Raw genomic sequence first — 23,496 nt, forward strand, 5'->3', positions numbered from 1 at the left:
GTGGTGTAGTATACAGAGGATCTGTCAGCTCTCCTGTGTGGTGTAGTATATAGAGGATCTGTCGGCTCTCCTGTGTGGTGTAGTATATAGAGGATCTGTCGGCTCTCCTGTGTGGTGTAGTATATAGAGGATCTGTCGGCTCTCCTGTGTGGTGTAGTATATAGAGGATCTGTCAGCTCTCCTTTGTGGTGTGGTATATAAAGGATCTGTCAGCTCTCCTGTGTGGTGTAGTATATAGAGGATCTATTAGCTCTCCTGTGTGGTGTAGTATATAGAAGATCTGTCAGGTCTTCTGTGTGGTGTGGTATATAGAGGATCTGTCAGCTGTCCTGTGTGGTGTAGTTTACAGAGGATCTGTCAGCTCTCCTTTGTGTTGTAGTATATACAGTACAGACCAAAAGTTTGGACACACCTTCTCATTTAAAGATTTTTCTGTATTTTCATGACTATGAAAATTGTACATTCACACTGAAGGCATCAAAACTATGAATTAACACATGTGGAATTATATACTTAACAAAAAAGTGTGAAACAACTGAAAATATGTCTTATATTCTAGGTTCTTCAAAGTAGCCACCTTTTGCTTTGATGACTGCTTTGCACACTCTTGGCATTCTCTAGATGAGCTTCAAGAGGTAGTCACCGGAAATGGTTTTCACTTCATAGATGTGCCCTGTGAGGTTTAATAAGTGGGATTTCTTGCCTTATAAATGAGGTTGGGACCATCAGTTGTGTTGTGCAGAAGTCAAGTGGATACACAGCTGATAGTCCTACTGAATAGACTGTTAGAATTTGTATTATGGAAAGAAAAAAGCAGCTAAGTAAAGAAAAACGAGTGACCATCATTACTTTAAGAAATGAAGGTCAGTCAGTCCGAAAAATTGGGAAAACTTTGAAAGTGTCCCCAAGTGCAGTTGCAAAAACCATCAAGCGCTACAAAGAAACTGGCTCACATGAGGACCGCCCCAGGAAAGGAGGACCGCCCCAGGAAAGGAAGACCAAGAGTCACCTCTGCTTCTGAGGATAAGTTTATCTGAGTCACCAGCCTCAGAAATCGCAGTTTAACAGCAGCTCAGATTAGAGACCAGGTCAATGCCACACAGAGTTCTAGCAGCAGACACATCTCTACAACAACTGTTAAGAGGAGACTTTGTGCAGCAGGCCTTCATGGTAAAATAGCTGCTAGGAAACCACTGCTAAGGACAGGCAACAAGCAGAAGAGACTTGTTTCGGCTAAAGAACACAAGGAATGGACATTAGACCAGTGGAAAGCTGTGCTTTGGTCTGATGAGTCCAAATTTGAGATCTTTTGTTCCAACCACCGTGTCTTTGTGCGACGCAGAAAAGGTGAACGGATGGACTCTACATGTGAAGCATGGAGGAGGAGGTGTGATGGTGTGGGGGTGCTTTGCTGGTGACACTGTTGGGGATTTATTCAAAATTGAAGGCATACTGAACCAGCATGGCTACCACAGCATCTTGCAGCGGCATGCTATTCCATCCTTTTTGCGTTTAGTTGGACCATCATTTATTTTTCAACAGGACAATGACCTCCAGGCTGTGTAAGGGCTATTTGACCAAGAAGGAGAGTGATGGGGTGCTACGCCAGATGACCTGGCCTCAACAGTCACCAGACCTGAACCCAATCGAGATGGTTTGGGGTGAGCTGGACCGCAGAGTGAAGGCAAAAGGGCCAACAAGTGCTAAGCATCTCTGGGAACTCCTTCAAGATTGTCGGAAGACCATTTCCGGTGACTACCTCTTGAAGCTCATCAAGAGAATGCCAAGAGTGTGCAAAGCAGTTATCAAAGCAAAAGGTGGCTACTTTGAAGAACCTAGAATATAAGACATATTTTCAGTTGTTTCACACTTTTTTGTTAAGTATATAATTTCACATGTGTTAATTCATAGTTTTGATGCCTTCAGTGTGAATGAACAATTTTCATAGTCATGAAAATACAGAAAAATCTTTAAATGAGAAGGTGTGTCCAAACTTTTGGTCTGTACTGTAGAAGATCTGTCAGCTCTCCTATGTAGTAACCTTTGCTCTGTGTTGTGTTGTCATTGTATGAATAAAACATTTGGGTGTTACCATTCCCTGTGTTCATAGATTGTGTCTCTGCACAGTCAGGCACCTTCCAAACACTTCTTTCAGGGTCATAGTTAGCAGTTTTTTGGTAATTGTTTCCTCTTTATTAGTATAGAGGCTTTGTCATAACTGCTGATTTAGGAATAGAATGGTGTTGTATGTTGAGTGAAGTATATACAAGCATTGCAGACATAACTAATGTACAGATTGTAACAGGGGAAAACAGCTCTACTGGCTGGTGATAGGCCCATGACCTTTAAAATTCACAGGTCCAGCTCAATCATCAAACTAATATTTTGCTTCATGACCCTATGAAATGTGTTGCAGGAACTTTTATCTACTGACATGTCCAGACATTTCCTGTGCACATCAGTTGGTTGTACGGTGTTAAGCAAAAAAGCAATTTTTTGAGCATCCTAACTAGTGTTGAGCCACCCCCGTAGTGTTCGGGTTCGGTTCGGTTCGTCGAACACCGGGATGTTCGAGGAACTGTTCGTCGAACTGTTCGTCGAACACCTTAGAACACGGTCGAACACCGTTAAAACCAATGGCAGGCAAACAAAAACACATAGAAACACATAGAAAACACCTGCAAAGGTGTCCAAAAGCTGACAAACTGCTCAGAAGACACTCTGTTTAAAAAAGCCGGCCGGCAAATTCAGCAGCGGCATACACCGGTACCCGACAATTTAGACAAGAAGGAATAGAGCATCACACATAGATTAGATAGATAGAAACATGTCAGTCACACATATAAGAAGCACAGTGACAGTGTTGCTTACTGCACTTGTCATTTAGTGTAAAGGATTTATTAAAAAAAATATTAGTGTTTTCATGCACCGTCTCTTTTAAAAAGCCGGCCGGCAATTCAGCAGCGGTACCCGACAATTTAGAACAGAAAGAATAGAGCTTCACACATAGATTAGATAGATAGAAACATGTCAGTCACATATATAATAAGTACAGTGATAGTGTTGCTTACTGTACTTGTCATTTAGTGTAAAGGATTTATTTAAAAAAATAATAGTGTTTTCATGCACTGTCTCTTTAAAAAAGCCGGCCGGCAATTCAGCAGCGGTACCCGACAATTTAGAACAGAAAGATAGAGCATCACACATAGATTAGATAGATAGAAACATGTCAGTCACATATATATGAAGTACAGTGATAGTGTTGGTTACTGTACTTGTCATTTAGTATTAAAATAAAGGATTTATTATTAAAAAAATTGGCGTGGGGTTCCCCTTAATTTTAGGCTCTAGCGGAGGTTAAGCAGACGGCTGGGGCAGATGTTTGAAGCCTGGGAAGGGGGTAATACCCACGGAGCTTCCCAGGCTACTAATATCAGCCCCCAGCTGAATACATAGCCTTTACTAGCTATTAAAATGGGGGACCCCCCAAAAAAAATGACGTGGGGTCCCCCCTAATTTAATAGCTAGCAAAGGCTAGGCAGACAGCTGGGGGCTGATATTAATAGCCCAGGAAGGGAGCCATGAATATTGGCCCCCTCCCAGGCTAGAAACACCAGCCGTCAGCCGCCCCAGAAATGGCGCATTCATAGGATGCGCCAATTCTGGCACTTAGCCTCGCTCTTCCACGCTGCCCTGGTGCGGTGGCAGGGGGTAATAGGGTTGGGGTTGATGTCAGCTTATAATGCCAGCTGACATCAAGCCCAGGTTAGTAATGGAGAGGCGTCTATAAGACACCCCCATTACTAACCCCATAGTCAAAGTTAAAAAAAACACAAACACCCAGAATAAAGTCCTTTAATTGAAATAAAGACACAATCCTTTATTGTTCTAAATTAAACCATACTTACCATCACGCCCATTCCAGCTGAAGCCAACGATCTCCTGCAATAAAAGAAAAATAATAAAGCAACCTCATCCTTACCTTTCCATGGTTCCCACGACAGCTTCAGCTCTGCTACATCGAGATGACAGGCTGGACCGCAGCAGAGCGCTGCCATCCAGCCTGTCATCCCGCAGACACTGAGAAGCGCAGGCTTGCTTGCGCTCCACAGTGTCTCTCTGTGAGGGCATCCAGATGAGCCGACAATGAACTCAGCTCACCTCATGCACGTCGCTGACAGCGTGGGAAAATTCTCCTGCACTCAGCGCTTCAGCGTGGGAGAATTCTCACACTGAAGCGCTGAGTGCAGGAGAATTCTCCCACGCTGTCAGTGACGTGCAGGAGGTGAGCTGAGTTCATTGGACATGAGCTCACCTTATGCACGTCACTGACAGCGTGGGAAAATTCTCCTGCACTCAGCGTTTCAGCGTGGGAGAATTCTCACGCTGAAGCGCTGAGTGCAGGAGAATTCTCCCACGCTGTCAGTGACGTGCAGGAGGTGAGCTGAGTTCATTGGACATGAGCTCACCTTATGCAAGTCACTGACAGCGTGGGAGAATTCTCCTGCACTCACCGCTTCAGCGTGAGAATTTTCCCACGCTGTCAGTGACGTACATGAGGTGAGCTGAGTTCATTGGACATGACTCGGCTCATCTGGATGTCGTCACAGAGAGACGCTGAGCAGCGCAAGCAAGCCTGCGCTTCTCAGTGTCTGCGGGATGAGAGGCTGGATGGCAGCGTTCTGCTGCGGTCCAGCCTGTCATCTCGATGTAGCAGAGCTGAAGCTGTCGTGGGAACCATGGAAAGGTAAGGATGAGGTTGCTTTATTATTTTTCTTTTATTGCAGGAGATCGTTGGCTTCAGCTGGAATGGGCGTGACGGTAAGTATGGTTTAATTTAGAACAATAAAGGATTGTGTCTTTATTTCAATTAAAGGACTTTATTCTGGGTGTTTGTGTTTTTTTTAACTTTGACTATGGGGTTAGTAATGGGGGTGTCTTATAGACGCCTCTCCATTACTAACCTGGGCTTGATGTCAGCTGGCATTATAAGCTGACATCAACCCCAACCCTATTACCCCCTGCCACCGCACCAGGGCAGCGTGGAAGAGCGAGGCTAAGTGCCAGAATTGGCGCATCCTATGAATGCGCCATTTCTGGGGCGGCTGACGGCTGGTGTTTCTAGCCTGGGAGGGGGCCAATATTCATGGCTCCCTTCCTGGGCTATTAATATCAGCCCCCAGCTGTCTGCCTAGCCTTTGCTAGCTATTAAATTAGGGGGGACCCCACGTCATTTTTTTGGGGGGGTCCCCCATTTTAATAGCTAGTAAAGGCTATGTATTCAGCTGGGGGCTGATATTAGTAGCCTGGGAAGCTCCGTGGGTATTACCCCCTTCCCAGGCTTCAAACATCTGCCCCAGCCGTCTGCTTAACCTCCGCTAGAGCCTAAAATTAAGGGGAACCCCACGCCAATTTTTTTAATAATAAATCCTTTGTTTTAATACTAAATGACAAGTACAGTAACCAACACTATCACTGTACTTCATATATATGTGACTGACATGTTTCTATCTATCTAATCTATGTGTGAAGCTCTATTCTGTCTGTTATAAATTGTCGGGTTCCCTGCTGAATTGCCGGCCGGCTTTTTTAAAGAGACGGTGCATGAAAACACTATTATTTTTTTTGATAAATCCTTTACGCTAAATGACAAGTACAGTAAGCAGCACTGTCACTGTACTTCATATATATGTGACTGACATGTTTCTATCTATCTAATCTATGTGTGATTCTCTATTCTTTCTATTCTAAATTGTCGGGTACCGCTGCTGAATTGCCGGCCGGCTTTTTTAAAGAGACGGTGCATGAAAACACTATTATTTTTTTTGATAAATCCTTTACGCTAAATGACAAGTACAGTAAGCAGCACTTTCACTGTACTTCGTATATATGTGGCTGACATGTTTATATCTATCTAATCTATGTGTGAAGCTCTATTCTTTCGGTTCTAAATTGTCGGGTACCGGTGTATGCCGCTGCTGAATTGCCGGCTTTTCATGTTTCACTGTGAGCACTGTTCCCATCGATTTGGGCAATCACTGTAATGCCACAACCACCATGGCTGTGGCATTACAGTGAGTGGCAGACAATCCCTGCATGATTGGTGCTCTAAATAGCACCAGACATGCAGGACACGCTTTTGGTGCACGAACAGTTATCGAACATAACCTCGAACAGCCGAATTTTTTGCAAATCGTTCGGGTTCGTCGAACAACTCGAACACCGCCCAAAACAGCTCGAATTTGAGATTGGCGAACAGTTCGAGTCGAACACCGCTCATCTCTAATCCTAACTATTAAAAGAGAAAAAAACAGAAATAAGACCAAAAAATAAATTGATAATATTGGTAAAGCTCAAAAACTGTGGGCTGATTCATGTGTCCAGTCCTGTAATCAGCATATGTACAAGGCTGACAATCAACTGTACTAGTTGTTGTATAATAACTAGGGCATGACAAGCTCTCCCGATATCCGAGGAAGGAATTTCAGAATAAGGCACCTCCTGCACCTTAAAAATCAGTGTAATTAAAGTTGTGACATGTTCCTCACATGCATACATCTTAGCCTATGACCATTTGGACAGATCTTTTCGTCGGGACAGCTGACAACTAAGGTTATCATTGGCAAGAAAAAAGCCAACATGCCCAATGAGATTTTTGAATGATTATATAAAACCTGACCACAGTTCTGCTCATCTGAGCCTTCTTCAGGGGTACAGAGCAGAACCGTCACCACTATTCACAAGGGTCAGTAAAGTTCATTCATTGCATTCATTGTTAATTCTGGATGGCTGCCTGCTTCTTTTTTCGATTTGGATATCTGGATATTTAGATAGATAGATGCTAGATAGATAGATAGATAGATAGATAGATAGATAGATAGATAGATAATTTAAAGAAAAAAAATTGTCAATTGAGCTGAAGCATTGCCACCTGTTCACATGGGCCAATAAAATATCTATTTTACCATTTGGAATCAGGTATTGAGTGCTATCCACTTTTTTTTTTATACCCTAGAGATAATCGGGTTCCGTTCACTTTCTTGCTTCTAGATAGATGGACAGACAGAGATATCGATTGATAGTAGATAACATCACAAATGCATTACTTCTCATAAGGGGCATTTCCACTACTGTTCACAAAGACGCTCATTCCTGATTATCAGGCCCATGTGATCATTTTGATGATTACCTGATGAATGAGTAAAGGCCCCATCACACATAACGAGATCGCTAGCGAGATCGTTAATGCGTCACGGTTTTGGGATCGCTGGGGAGATGTCAAACATGCAGAACTTCCCAACGATTTCGGCCGCCCCAGCGATCTAACTAATGATCTCGGTGGTCGTTGGGACGCTTTCACATAGCAGCTATTTCAACGATCCACACCTTGATAGGGACTGTACTGTGTCACAAAGGCGTGCATAAAATTACTTTTCCGCGCCCCCTCATCTCCGATTGGTGGACGCTACTGCGTTCTGATTAGGCGGCCTTGGTTTAACATCGCTACTGCGTCTCCGGTCAGACGGGAACACTGGTGTGTGCATTGTTCCTGTACAGATGTATGGATGTCCATATATTTATATGAATATATATAGAGAGATGTAAATGGCCATTTATGTGTATGCATATCTGTATGTTTGAGAGTATGTACAGTACAGACCAAAAGTTTGGACACACCTTCTCATTTAAAGATTTTTCTGTATTTTCAGGACTTTGAAAATTGTACATTCACACTGAAGGCATCAAAACTATGAATTAACACATGTGGAATTATATACTTAACAAAAAAGTGTGAAACAAATGAAAATATGTCTTATATTCTAGGTTCTTCAAAGTAGCCACCTTTTGCTTTGATGACTGCTTTGCACACTCTTGGCCTTCTCTTGATGAGCTTCAAGAGGTAGTCACCGGAAATGGTTTTCACTTCACAGGTGTGCTCTGTCAGGTTTAATAAGTGGGATTTCTTGCCTTATAAATGGGGTTGGGACCATCAGTTGTGTTGTGCAGAAGTCTGGTGGATACACAGCTGATAGTCCTACTGAATAGACTGTTAGAATTTGCATTATGGCAAGAAAAAAGCAGCTAAGTAAAGAAAAACGAGTGGCCATCATTACTTTAAGAAATGAAAGTCAGTCAGTCTGAAAAATTGGGAAAACTTTGAAAGTGTCCCCAAGTGCAGTTGCAAAAACCATCAAGCGCTACAATGAAACTGGCTCACATGAGGACCGCCCCAGGAAAGGAAGACCAAGAGTCACCTCTGCTTCTGAGGATAAGTTTATCCGAGTCACCAGGCTCAGAAATCGCAGGTTAACAGCAGCTCAGATTAGAGACCAGGTCAATGCCACACAGAGTTCTAGCAGTAGACACATCTCTACAACAACTGTTAAGAGGAGACTTTGTGCAGCAGGCCTTCATGGTAAAATAGCTGCTAGGAAACCACTGCTAAGGACAGGCAACAAGCAGAAGAGACTTGTTTGGGCTAAAGAACACAAGGAATGGACATTAGACCAGTGGAAATCTGTGCTTTGGTCTGATGAGTCCAAATTTGAGATATTTGGTTCCAACCACCGTGTCTTTGTGCGACGCAGAAAAGGTGAAGGGATGGACTCTACATGCCTGGCTCCCACCGTGAAGCATGGAGGAGGAGGTGTGATGGTGTGGGGGTTCTTTACTGGTGACACTGTTGGGGATTTATTCAAAATTGAAGGCATATTGAACCAGCCTGGCTACCACAGCATCTTGCAGCGGCATGCTATTCCATCCGGTTTGCGTTTAGTTGGAACATCATTTATTTTTCAACAGGTCAATGACTCCAAACACACCTCCAGGCTGTGTAAGGGCTATTTGACCAAGAAGGAGAGTGATGGGGTGCTACGCCAGATGACCTGGCCTCCACAGTCACCAGACCTGAACCCAATCGAGATGGTTTGGGGTGAGCTGGACCGCAGAGTGAAGGCAAAAGGGCCAACAAGTGCTAAGCATCTCTGGGAACTCCTTCAAGATTGTTGGAAAACCATTTCCGGTGACTACCTCTTGAAGCTCATCAAGAGAATGCCAAGAGTGTGCAAAGCAGTCATCAAAGCAAAAGGTGGCTACTTTGAAGAACCTAGAATATAAGACATATTTTCAGTTGTTTCACACTTTTTTGTTAAGTATATAATTCCACATGTGGTAATTCATAGTTTTGATGCCTTTAGTGCGAATGTACAATTTTCATAGTCAAGAAAATACAGAAAAATCTTTAAATGAGGTGTGTCCAAACTTTTGGTCTGTACTGTATGTGTATATATAGTTATCTGTATACGTATGTGTATATGAGTGTGTGTGTGTATATATTTATGTACTTAAAAATATGTATGAGTACATGGATGAATCTGTTTACATACGAGTACACGAATGTATATGCGTGTGTGTATGCGTGTATGCGTGTATGTGTGTATGTATGTATCTGTATACGCATGTGTATACATATGTATATATATATATATATATGGACTGCTTACTGCGGTGACTACTGCTACTACTGAAGGAATGAGTAACAAAGCTTTTGCATAGTAGAACACACAGTTTATTAGATACATCAGTACAGAAATGTCAGTAGTGTAGAAACATGAGTAGTTGCCCACTATAGGTTCTGATGCTGCCAAGGAACAGCACCAGGACCATTAAAATACTGGCAGTAGTTGTCGCGGCAGGTCTTCGCATCATGGGTGTTTCCCCCATGTCCCACTGGTTGAAGGCCTGCAATTGCAGGATTGTTTGCACGCCATTCACCGAGCTCCACTTCCCCATTGGCTCGGTCCACAGAGTCCACGAAGCCAGGCGGACAGTACGTAATTGCATCACGTCGACGAAGAAAGTTGTGAAGCGTGCAACAGGCCAAAACAACAGAGTCTATTCATGTTAATTGGCGTGTGAAAAACTCTGAAGCGGTTGGCCAGGACAGTGTGTCAGAAAACATGCTGTGCGGGTGTGTGTGCACGAGACCCCTAAAATATCTGCCCATGCAAAAGCATATATATACAGATAGAAGCCAAGCCTTCCCTCCCTGAAGAGCAATGATAGCAGATAATTGATAGATGTCCTATAAATGAATTAAAAATGAAAACTCATTTGAGACCCCAAACAATACCTACCTCGCTAAGGATGTCTGATTTCTTCAAAGTGGAGTCACAGCTGGAGAACGCTGATGGGATCTGAAAACAAGGACGCAGTAGCGACCACCAATTGGGGACAAGGAGCGTGGAAAAGTCCAATTGATGCACGCCTATGTGTCTCAGTTCTGAATCGCTAACGAGGTCGTTGATAAGGTGTCAAACACAGCGACGCACACTGCCCAGCGGGAGCGCAACGACCCAGGAATGGTCCAGGAAGCTTTGTAACGATCAGCAGGGGCCTGATCGTTGCTACCTGTCAGACATAACGAGATCGCTAGCGAGATCACTATTGCGTCACCAAAACCGTGCCTCATCAACGATCTCGCTAGCGATCTCGTTATGTGTGACGGGGCCTTAAAACTATTGTCATCAGCAGCACACCACTCCGTGTAAACAGGTGATCTGCTGCTGATAACATTGAATCATTGTTTTGTTCCCATCAATACTTGGTGATGATCAAGCTCTGATTGACTTGCAAATTCCCTCTTCAGAGAGGAAGAGGAATAGAACTCTATCACCACCTATTGAAAGTAGCAATCCTAAAAGTCAATATTGACCCTTTCATGAGACTTGCCACAAGCCAAACTAGAATCTCTATTTGCAGACACATGTTTTGGGGTGTTGCCCCTACTCAGGGCAAAGCTAGAGATCTGATTTGGCTTTATATTCTGTATATGTCATGGCTTGGTTTTGGGATTCAATCTGGTGAGACCTTTTGCTACATGGTCGGTTTCCCTTTATGCTGGGCTCAAGTCTTTATTGTATCTGATGCTGATGGTTTGTTTTGTCTTGATTTTCCTTTCTTGGTTGACTTGTCTCCAGGTGTTCTCCATTTTCCCTTTTGGCTCTGTCCTATCACATTTTGGGATGGGCTTTAAATGTTCACCTTTCACTTACCTCACTTGCTGGCTATACTTTCATTTAGATAGGTGTTTGCAGTTCCAGCTCCTCAGCTAGGGGTTTACTTTGTCCGGTAAGCCCCAGTTGCTTTTCCTGCTTAAAATCTGTGAGTTTTCCTCCCCAGCGTCTTTCCCTTCTTTTCCACTTTAGGAGGTCTGGGAGGTTTCACTTATTTTGTTTATTTTTGGTTCTCCTTATTTATCCCTGTCTATCCGTTATGAACATGTTTCAGTTCCTCACCCTGGGTTTTCATGTCTCCCTGCATGCTTTTCGCTACCCTTGTTGGATTTGTGTTGTGGCCTCTCTTCTGGTGCCTCAAAAGTTACAAGAAACCCCTCTGGCTGGGTGCCCACGTAGCGTTTTTCAAGCGTTTATGCTGCGGAATTTCCGCAGCGTAAACGCTTGTTAAACGCTAGGTAATCCGCACCCCATGGTCCCCAAGGGGATTCCGCATGTTCTATGCACATGCTGCGGATTTTTCTGCAGCGTTTATGCTGCGTACAAAAATCCGCAGCATGTCATTTAATTTTGCGGAAGCGCAGCGGAACTCCCGCCATTGACTTGCATTGAAACGCATAGAAACCGCGACTGTACATTTGTACAAGCGGCTTCTATGCATCTCTATGTGCGGATGGTACCCAGTTCTGGAGGAGAGGAGACTCTCATCCAGACCTGGGTACCATTGTACCTGTAAAAAAAAGAATAAAATAACAAATAAAGTTATATTCACCTGTCCGGCGGCTTCTCTCTGAATGCCGGCATCGCTTGAGGACCTGCGGTGACGTCACAGTCATGTGACCGCAGGCCCTTCACCGCTCTGTCTCGCGATATGCCGGCAGCCGGGAACCAGACAGGAACGAGCGCTGCAGCACACACCGGGGCCTCGGGGGTGAGTATAGCTTTATTTGTTTTAATTTTTACGGTCACACTGTATAAATCCATGCTGTTTGCATGGATTTATACAGTGTGACCTAGTTGTCAAGCACTTTCCAAGTGATGCTATCGCCTGGAAAGCGCTTGTCAATCTGCATGCGGAAATGCATGTGAATCCGCATGTGGATCCGCATGTATTCTGCAGGAAAAACGCATGCACAATCTGCATGCGTTTTTTCTGCCAGGGAGATGCAGAAATGCTGCAAAAATTTTCTGCTTCATTTCTGCATCGTGGGCACATAGCCTCAAAGGCCTTTTTTGTGAGCCAGGTCTGAGGAGGTGTATTTAGTTGTGCGGTTAGGTCCTTTTATAGTCTGTACAGTGACCAGTTGGGTACTAAACTGCTTCTCTCTTTGGTCGTTCTTTCCCTCCTCTGTTACCCATGTGAGTGTATAAGTATGATCTTAACACTATATTTGCATCTTTAATTTCCCAGAGGAGAACTGCATGGCCTATAAGTCTCCTTACCCTGGCATGTCAGACATGTCACAAGGATAAAAGTTACTCATTAGACCCATGTCAGAGGCCTCTCATACAGCCAAATCAGATCTCATGCTTTACACTGAGGAGGGGCAACACCCCGAAACACATTTATCCTAAATCATGTGGCAAGGCTCATTAAAGAGTTGATATTGACTTTTAGGACTGCTACTTCCAATAGGTGAAATAGAGTTCAAGTCCTCTTCCACTATGAAGTGATAATTTGCATATTTATTTTCCTAGAGGAGTGTTGCATGGCCTATAAGTCTCCTTACACTGGCATATCACTCTCCATAAGGAGAATTGTTACACCTTAGACCCCAGATTGACTTGTACATAGACTATCACTGCTCAGTAACAGGCGGGGGTCTGCCCGTGCTGATGACGCGCCCCTGGGCCTGTGTCGCGCTGCGCTGCGCATGCGGGAGCTTACCCGGAGCCGGATCTGTGGAGGGTTGTAGTCTCGTGGCGGTGACCCGGTCCGTGCCCAGGGAGTCAAACTAGACGGCAGTCCATTAGTAGTAAATGGTTGATGACTACGCCACCCGTTGAGTGCAGCCAGGGGGCTGCTGCTGCAGGGCAGACCGCTGAGGCCGATGGTGGGATTGTGCAGCGTGATAGTATAACCCCCAACGGGAGGGGTATGGCCTCAGGGCAGCCGACGTGGATGATGGGGGTAGCAGGAACCACTCAGAGACGGTACGGTGTAGTTCAGGGTCTTTACTGGTAACAACAAAAGACCCTCCCGGAGTACTTGCTAGCGGATGGGGCCTGGTCAGTCCTTGAGCAGATGGGATCTCCCCTGGCCAGGCGTAGTCGTAGGCCTCCCAAACTGACTGTACTCTTCTGGCTACCTTGCTAGGAGCTGATGTAAGTAGCCCACGTCCCTGAGTGTACCGTGTGGTGCTCACCCGTATGGCCGGTGACTCGGGGCCTTCTAATGGCTTCCGCTCCACGATGGCGGTGCTGGTCCCACGCGTGTGACCGTGCCTTCGGGCTTCTGGGCCAGAGGACCTGAAATCCCCTGCCTGACGGATTCTGCTGCTGGGCAGGAATTAGTCCCCACAGCCTCGGACTCCGGGTCCGGTAAAAAGTCTTCTTAGTCAGGGCGAACTCTGCAGCTGCCAGCCCCTGACTCCTTGTAACTGCTGTTTCTTCCTATGCTGTCTCTACTTCTTCTCTTCTTCTACTCTCCTTGTCTGACTCTCCCTGCCTCAGCCCCGGGTTTATACAGGGGAAGTTCTTCCCCTCCCAAGACTGGGCAGGAGGTGTGGCATGCACAGGATCCCTGACCAAAGGACCTCCCACCTGCTCTCAGACATAACATTACGTTACTGTGGCAACCAGACCCCTGGGGTGTCACATTCCCCCCTAGTAAAATTTAGTACTCCGGGACTAAACACATTTAGAAAACATAACAAGGCAAAACATTAATAATACAATAAGAAAACACATAAAGATGGTTACGGCGTGTCCGCAACCGGGTGCAGTCTCTGAAGAAAGCAAGGTGTCCATTTCACCAACACAGGGAGACGTAACCAGGTAGGGGTCTGTTCTACCCCGAGTCCTTGACAGTCTTTAGTCCATCCTGGGTTACGCTCCAACTATATACAAGGATTCCCGGTAAATCCACCAAGGATTCCTAAAAACAACTAGAAATACAAAATTACACACAAGCAACTATAGACAGGTAAACATTATAAAATAGCTTAAACATTTAGATCCTCCAACGTGCGGGTAACTGGCCTCTAGTGGCCCTAGTGGACCTACGGAGCTGACTGTCTGGCCCTGAACTACAGGGTGTAGGAGCTGTCAAGGGTAAACTGGGCAGCTGTCTACCGGCTCTTTGTCTCACTAGGGGTACGGCAGGCTCACTATAAGCAGAGGGTTGATTCTCCTGTTCTACTTGTGTGGAGTCTTCTGCCTCCTGGACCGGCTGTTCTTCCAGCTCTACCCGTTGCTCCGTAGGTTCTTGGGATGATGGTTGGAGGAAGGTGAGTACGGGTACCACAACTGCACCATTGACTTGAGTCCAAGACCGAGGGAAGTCCCCGAGCACGGTACTAACCATATCTTCCCTTTCTCCCACGGGTCGATGGTCTTCTTGTTCCTCTTCAGGGTTCCTCAGTTGTTCGGGACACTTCTTCAGGTGGTCCCGGGATACAATGGCTGTGGTTTCCCCTCCGTCTTTACTGATGGTACAGACCTTCGGGTTCTCGTGGCTTGAGGGCAGTACGGTGTACGGGTCCTTCTCCCACTGGTCATCCAACTTGTGGAGCCGTCTTTTCCTCTTCAAGACCTGCTCTCCGGGTACCAGGGGAACAGCGGGAGCATACTGGTTGTAAGTCTTCTCTTGTCTTTCCCTAGCCTGACAGAGACTTCGCTCCACGCTCTCCTGTACTCTCCGGTACTGCTGCTGCCTCTCTGTGTCCCAGTCTGTTTCTGGTGAAGTGTCCTCAGGTGTCAGGACTCCCATTTCCAGGTCAACAGGTAACTTACCAGGTCTCGCCCTCATTAGGTAAGCCGGGGTACAGTTGGTGGAACCTACCGGGATGTGGTTGTATAGGTCCACCAGATCGGGCAACTTCTCAGGCCACAGACTGCGTTCTTCCAGGGGCAATGTTTTTAGAAGATCCATTACCACCTGGTTTATTTTTTCACAAAGTCCATTAGTTTGCGGATGGTAGGGTGTCGTCCTTATCTTCCGGCAGCCATACAGATTGCAGAATTCCTGGAAGACCTCCGCTTCAAAGGCAGGTCCCTGGTCCGTCAGCACTTGGTCCGGGTACCCGTGTGGACGGCAGAAGTGCTGCTGGAAGGCCCTAGCTGCTGTTTGAGCCGTTAAGTCCTTGACGGGGACGACAACCAAGAACCGGGAGTAATGATCCACGATGGTTAACGCGTAGACGTAGCCACTTCTGCTTGGGGTCAGTTTTACATGATCCAAGGCTACCAGTTCCAACGGTTGCCGGGTGACGATGGACTGCAGGGGAGTCTTCTGGCTGGCCCGGTCCTTCCTTCTCAGATTGCACGGGCCACAGTCTCTGCACCACTTCTCGATGGTTCCCCTCATGCCTACCCAGTGGAACCGCTCGCGCAGCAGGAACTCCAGCTTTTTCCACCCGAAGTGTCCAGCTCCGTCGTGGTATGCCTCCATCACCATGGCTGCGTCTCTTCGGGGCACCACTACTTGCCAGAGTAGTTCATGCGTCCGGGAGTTGACCATTCTGCGGCACAACTTCCCCTTGTAAAGGAATAGTCGACTCTTCTCCGCCCATAGTTGTTTGGCTTCCTCCGGAGCGTCTGGTTCAAGGCGAGCCTCCGGCCGAGTCAGCATCTCCTTCACCAGTCGGACGGCAGGGTCGCTGTCTTGCGTTTCCGCCCAGTTGTAGTGGGGTAAGGGGTTCAACGTAGCAGCCTGCTTACCCCTTACCCGGTGGGAATACTGGATAGTCCCATGACGGTGGAACGCAGGGAGTTCAACTTCTTCCAGTCCCTCCGGATCTTCTCCTTCGTCCGGCAGGTTGGGCATCCTGGACAGGGCGTCCGCGTTAGTATTGGAGCGTCCTGCCCGGTATTTGATTGTGAACTCGTAGTTGGACAGACGGGCCATCCACCTCTGCTCCAGGGCACCGAGTCTTGCCGTGTCCAGGTGTGTCAACGGGTTGTTATCCGTGTATACGGTGAACCGGGAAGAAGCGAGGTAATGCCTAAAGCGCTCGGTGACTGCCCATACCACGGCCAGGAACTCTAGCTTAAATGAGCTGTAATTTTCGGGGTTCCTTTCGGTGGGTCGCAGTTTTCGGCTGGCATAGGAGATTACTCGTTCTCTCCCCTGCTGAATCTGGGACAGTACGGCTCCTAGCCCGATGTTACTGGCGTCGGTGTAGAGGATGAAGGGCTGGCTATAGTCCGGGTACGCCAAGATTTCATCCCCCGTGAGGGCCATCTTCAGCTGGCGGAAGGACTCTTCTTCTAGCTTTTCCCATTTGAAGGGCGGCTTCTGGTTCTTGGCCTTCCGGGACTGGCCTATCAGGAGGTCCTGCATAGGTGCTGCCTTTTTGGTGAAACCGGGAATAAACCTTCGGTAGTAGCCTACCAACCCTAGGAACTGCCGCACTTCTTTTACGCTGGAGGGGCTTGGCCATCCCTTAATTGCGGTGATCTTATCGGGGTCGGGAGCCACTCCGTCAGCGCTCACCACGTGTCCCAGGTATTGCACCTTTGGTTTCAGGAGGTGACACTTGGAGGGTTTCACCTTTAGGCCGTAACTCGCCAGAGCTTCGAACACCTCCGCCAGGTGTTTCAGGTGGTCCTCATAAGTTTTGGAGTATACGATGACATCGTCCAGGTACAACAGGACCGTCTCGAAGTTTCTGTGGCCCAGACAGCACTCCATTAATCGTTGGAAGGTTCCTGGGGCGTTGCAGAGTCCGAACGGCATGCAGGTGAACTCGCTAAGTCCCATCGGGGTGGTGAATGCGGTCTTCTCCCGGTCCGCCTCTGCTACAGGAACCTGCCAGTACCCGCTAGTGAGATCCAAGGTAGAGAAGAAGTTAGCAGATCTTAAAGCAGCCAATGACTCCTCTATCCTTGGTAAGGGGTACGCATCCTTGTGTGTGATACGGTTGATTTTCCGGTAATCTACACACATCCTCATGGTGTTGTCTTTCTTTTTGACTAAAACTAGTGGGGCTGCCCAGGGGCTACAGCTATCCCGGATTACCCCAGCCTCCTTCATGTCTCTAAGCATCCCCTTGGCGTGTTGGTAATGTGCAGGGGGTACGGGTCGATACCTCTCTTTTATGGGAGGATGATCTCCCGTGGGGATGCGGTGTTCTACCCCCTTGACTCGCCCGAAGTCTAACGGGTGTTTACTAAACACTCTCTCATACTCTTGAACCACCCGATAGACTCCTTGTTTCTGATGTGAGGGAGTGGAGTCAGTACCCAGATGTAGTTGCTGACACCAGTCCTCCACGTCTTTCTTAGAGCCGTTACCTTCCTCCGGGTGAGATGGAGGCAAGGGTTCCACAGATTGTATAGAATTTTGATTAGTGGTATATAATTTGGCTAGCGTGGCATACCGGGGCAGGTACACTTCCCTCTCCCCGATATTTATTATGCGAACGGGCACCCTCCCATGGCGTACATTGACCACCCCCCGTGCTGTCAAAATGGTGGGCCTACTGTCTGAGTAAACTGGTTCTACCATTGCCTGGTAATCTCTACCTCTCAGACCAATAGCTGCCCGGCACCAAATCATCATTTCACTTTTTGGGGGCATGGCAATAGGAAAAGGGTCACACATTCTTACGCTACCAATCTCACCGCCGGAGAGTTCCACTTGTTGCCGTTGCATCAGTGCCCGGATCTCTTTCTGGAGCACCCGCTGCTCGCCGGAGCTGGCGTTCTTGGCAACCTGCTGTAAAAGGAAAATCACCTCTGCAAGACAATTTTCAATTACGTTAGTTCCTAGAGTTATTTTTGGGTGACTCTCATGTTTATCAATATCTACAATGATCAGTCCCTGTGCGGCCAGTTCGACTCTACCGATTTTGAGGGTCACCTCTTTAAATCCGATCTGTGGCACGGGCTGGCCATTGCTGGCGATGATACTCAAGTCGTCGTCAGGGTAGCGGGTAATATCCGAGTCATTCCAGTACTGCTTGAAGAGCACGTACGGGATGGTGGTGACCTGTGACCCGGTATCCAGTAGGGCACTCATGGGAATGCCATCCAGTACCACAGGCAAGACTGGACGTCCTCCCACATATCTGTCGCGCCAGTTCGATGGGCCTGGTGATCTTTTTCCTGGGGGTTGGCCCTCTACCCCAGGTTGTGCCCGTTTAAAGAACAGTACCTTTCCATATGTCCGGGTTGATTGCAGTGGCGGCAGATGGGTCGTCCGTCCTCGCTGTATCGGTCACTGGGTCTTCCTCTGGCCGGTGGGGTCCTCCTTGGTCGACGCCACGGGATGTCCTCCGGTCCGGATGCCAGCTGGATCTTCCCTGGGGTGGAAACCTGTAAAGACTGCACAGTTCGGGTTAGCGCAGCAACGCTCTTAACTAGCTCTTGGACCTGATGGTGTAGGTCTGGAGCCGGGTCATTGTCCAAAGCCTGCGCATGAGCTCCCACAGGCCCTGTCGACAAGGGCGCCGCCTCCTGGTGGTAAGTGATAGCTGGGCGCCTGTGGGTCACAACGCCACCCGGTGCTGGTTCTCGGAGTACCCGGATAGCTCTATCCTTGAACTGTGCAAAGTCCAGATGGGGATCCTGTAAGGCCATTGCCCGCAACTGGGTTCGGTGGGCATTGCAATATAAACCCTCTATAAATTGTTCAGTCAACAGCCTGTCCTCGTTTCCCACCCCATCAGGGTCGGTCTGCTTTATGGCCCTCAGGGCCTCTTGTAGGTTTAGTGCATAGTCCCTTATACTCTCATGCGCTCGCTGCTTGCACCCGTAGAATCTAAGCTTGATCTCGGCTGAGGTGCGGGTATCGAAGGTGTCCCTCAGCCGGGTTAGTATCTCTGCGACAGTCCTCCTCCCAGGTGGCCAAGATTTTACTTCTCTTTTGGCTGCCCCGGTTAGTTGGGCCACCAGGATGCTCACTTTTTGCTCTTCTGTGAGGGGGTACACCTGGAAGAGGCTATCCAGCTTTTCTCTAAAGTCATGCAGGGTATGTGACTCCCCTGAGTACTGGGGTAGCCAAGCTGCTCCCGGGATATAGGGCATGGTGAAGGGCATAACTGCAGCAGCGGTAGCGCTGGCGGGGGTTGAGGCAGTGAAGCTCTCCTCCGTATCCGACATCTTCCTCCCCCCTAGTGGACCGTGGCCTACCTTGCGATGATCCTCTTCCGTAGGCCGCGGCTCCGCAGTGGATCGTCAGGGTTGAGGACCTTCCGTCGCGCTCCTGTGACGTCGGCGTCTGCTGGGCTCCTTCCAGGACCTTACGCAACGTCCGGACGTGAGGCGGGGCTTCAGTTCTCGCGCGCTTTCGGAGTCCACGCCCCTCTTCTTCCCGCGCGGCGTCCTCAAGATGGCGTCCAATGGTGGGAAAACACCACGGATGGCGGGAAGAAGGTCGAAGATGGCGCCGGATGGCGGGAAAACTTCGCAGATGGCGGGAAGAAGGTAGAAGATGGCGCCGGATGGCGGGAAACCTCCACGGATAGCGGGAATCTTCACCACTGGTAAGTTTGAACAGTCTTTGCTTTTCAGGCACGCAGTACCCGGTGGTTGCGGGCACGAAATCCTGCCGACTACGCCAAAGTTGACGCGCCCCTGGGCCTGTGTCGCGCTGCGCTGCGCATGCGGGAGCTTACCCGGAGCCGGATCTGTGGAGGGTTGTAGTCTCGTGGCGGTGACCCGGTCCGTGCCCAGGGAGTCAAACTAGACGGCAGTCCATTAGTAGTAAATGGTTGATGACTACGCCACCCGTTGAGTGCAGCCAGGGGGCTGCTGCTGCAGGGCAGACCGCTGAGGCCGATGGTGGGATTGTGCAGCGTGATAGTATAACCCCCAACGGGAGGGGTATGGCCTCAGGGCAGCCGACGTGGATGATGGGGGTAGCAGGAACCACTCAGAGACGGTACGGTGTAGTTCAGGGTCTTTACTGGTAACAACAAAAGACCCTCCCGGAGTACTTGCTAGCGGATGGGGCCTGGTCAGTCCTTGAGCAGATGGGATCTCCCCTGGCCAGGCGTAGTCGTAGGCCTCCCAAACTGACTGTACTCTTCTGGCTACCTTGCTAGGAGCTGATGTAAGTAGCCCACGTCCCTGAGTGTACCGTGTGGTGCTCACCCGTATGGCCGGTGACTCGGGGCCTTCTAATGGCTTCCGCTCCACGATGGCGGTGCTGGTCCCACGCGTGTGACCGTGCCTTCGGGCTTCTGGGCCAGAGGACCTGAAATCCCCTGCCTGACGGATTCTGCTGCTGGGCAGGAATTAGTCCCCACAGCCTCGGACTCCGGGTCCGGTAAAAAGTCTTCTTAGTCAGGGCGAACTCTGCAGCTGCCAGCCCCTGACTCCTTGTAACTGCTGTTTCTTCCTATGCTGTTTCTTGTCTCTACTCTCCTTGTCTGACTCTCCCTGCCTCAGCCCCGAGTTTATACAGGGGAAGTTCTTCCCCTCCCAAGACTGGGCAGGAGGTGTGGCATGCACAGGATCCCTGACCAAAGGACCTCCCACCTGCTCTCAGACATAACATTACGTTACTGTGGCAACCAGACCCCTGGGGTGTCACACTGATTTCACCTTTAGTTAGACTGATGTCAGGTGGGTAGGTTGCTGTCAGCTTCTGCGACATTTGTGTAGAACTCAGTGACATCACATCCGTGTATCTATTGCTGTAAGATGAGCCTGCACTGGGGATCTGCCGGTATCGGCTGGCGATGTGCTAGTTTCTGTTCACGATACGTGAGTGATGATGTTACTCATTTACCACGCTATTTCTTAAGCACATCCTTATACGATGCACTTTGAAGCCATAAAGTCTGGGCAGAATATCAAATGTTTCTTCTGGTCCTAACAACTGAGCAGGTTCAATGTTATATGACATAATGGAGACGTTATTGCAGGAGCACTCGGAAAGAACAGAAACCTCGTCATTGGATAAATACACAGCTCCAGCAGATGAATTCTGTAGCACACACAAGGCTCGTTCATTATTCCCTAACCCCCGAGTGGTACGTTATTATGGACAAACCTGTTTGGCAGGTTATAATCAATGAGTCAGGGTTCAGATTTCATGTATTGTCTATAGAAGATGCGAAGAAGAGAGAACATTACTTTAAAGAAGTTGTCCAGAAGTGATAAAAAGCATCTTCTTGGAATAGCACCACTCGTGTCTATAGGCTGTGTCTGATATAGAAACTGTACTGGTACTGTTCAGACACATAAAGCCAGCACACTGCTGCGATTAGCATATCTGATCATATGGCTATACAGCACCTTGAAAAAAGTATTCATACCCCGTGAACTTTTCCACATTTTTTCACATTACACCCACAAATTTAAATCATTTTTGTTTGGATTCCATGTGATATACCAACACAAAGCAGCAAGTATTTTTGAAGTGTAAAGGAATTGATACATGGTTTTCTAAATGTTACTGCTGCAGTCTTTCGGGGTCGATCTCTACCAGCTTTGCACATATAGAATTTTTGCCCATTCTTTGTAAACTGTCTCTAGCTAAGTTAGATTGGATGGAGAGCGTCTGTGAACAGCAATTTTCAAGTCTTTCCACAAATTCTCAGTAGGATTAAGGTCTGGACTGTGACTGGACCAATCTCACACATTAATATGTTTTCATCTAAGCCATTACATAGTAGCTCTGGTAGGATCTTTAGGGTCGTTGAGCTACTAGAAGTTGAACTAGAAGTTGAACCTATGCCCCAGTCTCAAGTCTTTTGTAGCCTCTAACAGGTTTTCCTTCAAGATTGCGTCGTATTTAGCTCCATCCATCTTTCCATCAACTCTGATCCGTTTCCCTATCCCTGCTCAAGAGAAACATCCCAACATTAGCACAAAAAGTTCTACTTTGGTCTCATCTGACCAGAGTACCTCCTTCCACAAGTTCGCTGTGTCCCCAAATGGATTTTTGCAAGCTGCAAGCAACACTTCTTATGGCTTCAAAATTAGCTTTCTTCCTGCTACTCTTCCATAAAGACCAGATTTGTGGAGTATACGACTAATAATTGTCCTGTGGACAGATTCTCTCACCTGAGCTGTGGATCTCTGCAGCTCCTCCAGAGATGGGCCTCTTGGCTGCATCTCTAATTAGTGCTCTCTGTCAGTTTAGGTGGGTGGCAATGTCTTGGTAGGTTTGCAGTTGTGCCATACTCCTTCCATTTTTTGGATGATAGATTGAACAGCGCTCCATGAAATGTTCAAAGCTTGGGCTATTTTTTTTATAACCTAACCCTCTTTACTGCTTTACTGTTCTCCACAACTTTATCCCTGACCTGTCTGATGTGTTCCTTGTTTTCATGAAGCTGTTTGATCCCTAATGTTCTCAAACAACCCTCTGAGGCCTTCACAGAACAGCTGTTGTTATACTTACTGTATTTACTTACAGGAAGACTCAATTCACTAATTATGTGACTTCTGGAGGCAATTGGTCACTCAGAATTTTATTCTGGGGTGAGAGTCTACAAGGGGATGAATTCAAATGCATGTCATAAATTTCAGCTTTAAAAAAAAAAATACTTAGAAAACCATGTATCATTTCCTTTACACTTCACAAATACTTGCTACCTTGTGTTGGTATCACATAAAATCCCAATAAAATACATTTAAGTTTGTGGGTGGGTGTGGAAAAAATGTGGAAAAGTTCAAGGGTATGAATACTTTTTTAAGGCACTGCATATGTCTTCTACTGATCTGGAATCCTTGGCCTTCATATAGAAATATCCAGGACGATGTGCTTCCGATGGTTTCACAGGACGATGTGCTTCCGATAGTGTTTTTTACGCCCGCCTAAAAATCAACACACCTTAAGAATAAGTATTTTGCTTGTTTATGTTCGGTGGGCGATGGCTGTCCTTGTTTGCCGATTATTGACTTGTCTAAATGGGCCAAAGCAGGTGCCTCCTTTGCAACTGATTGCTCCACACTAGTGGCTTAGAAAATGACAAGGCTTTGACCACAATAATAATTTTGGAGATGCAGTCGGTGTTGGTTAACCAATGTTATAGACAATATTTGCCCGATGTAGACTCCACATAGGCACAAAGAAATTAATGAGTAAAGAAAATCATCCCTGATCAGTGGTGTAACTTGATGCTCATGGGCCCCAATGTAAGATCTCCAACAAGGCCTCCAACTATCACACGTCTTTAAAGGGAACCTGTCATTTGATTCATGCTGCCCAAACCACAGGCAACATAAAGCAGAGCCTGACCGTAAGATTGCAGCCAGGTATATTTTTCACTGAAACACTCCAACGTTCCTAGGATTTCTTATTCCAGACAATAAAACTGCAAGGCCAACAATCATCCTACCATCGAGCAAAAAGATTGTTTGT

This window comes from Phyllobates terribilis, unplaced genomic scaffold (assembly GCF_046119375.1).
Source record: "Phyllobates terribilis strain yellow unplaced genomic scaffold, ASM4611937v1 Scaffold_2__4_contigs__length_985480577, whole genome shotgun sequence".
NCBI classification, from domain to species: Eukaryota; Metazoa; Chordata; class Amphibia; order Anura; family Dendrobatidae; genus Phyllobates; species Phyllobates terribilis.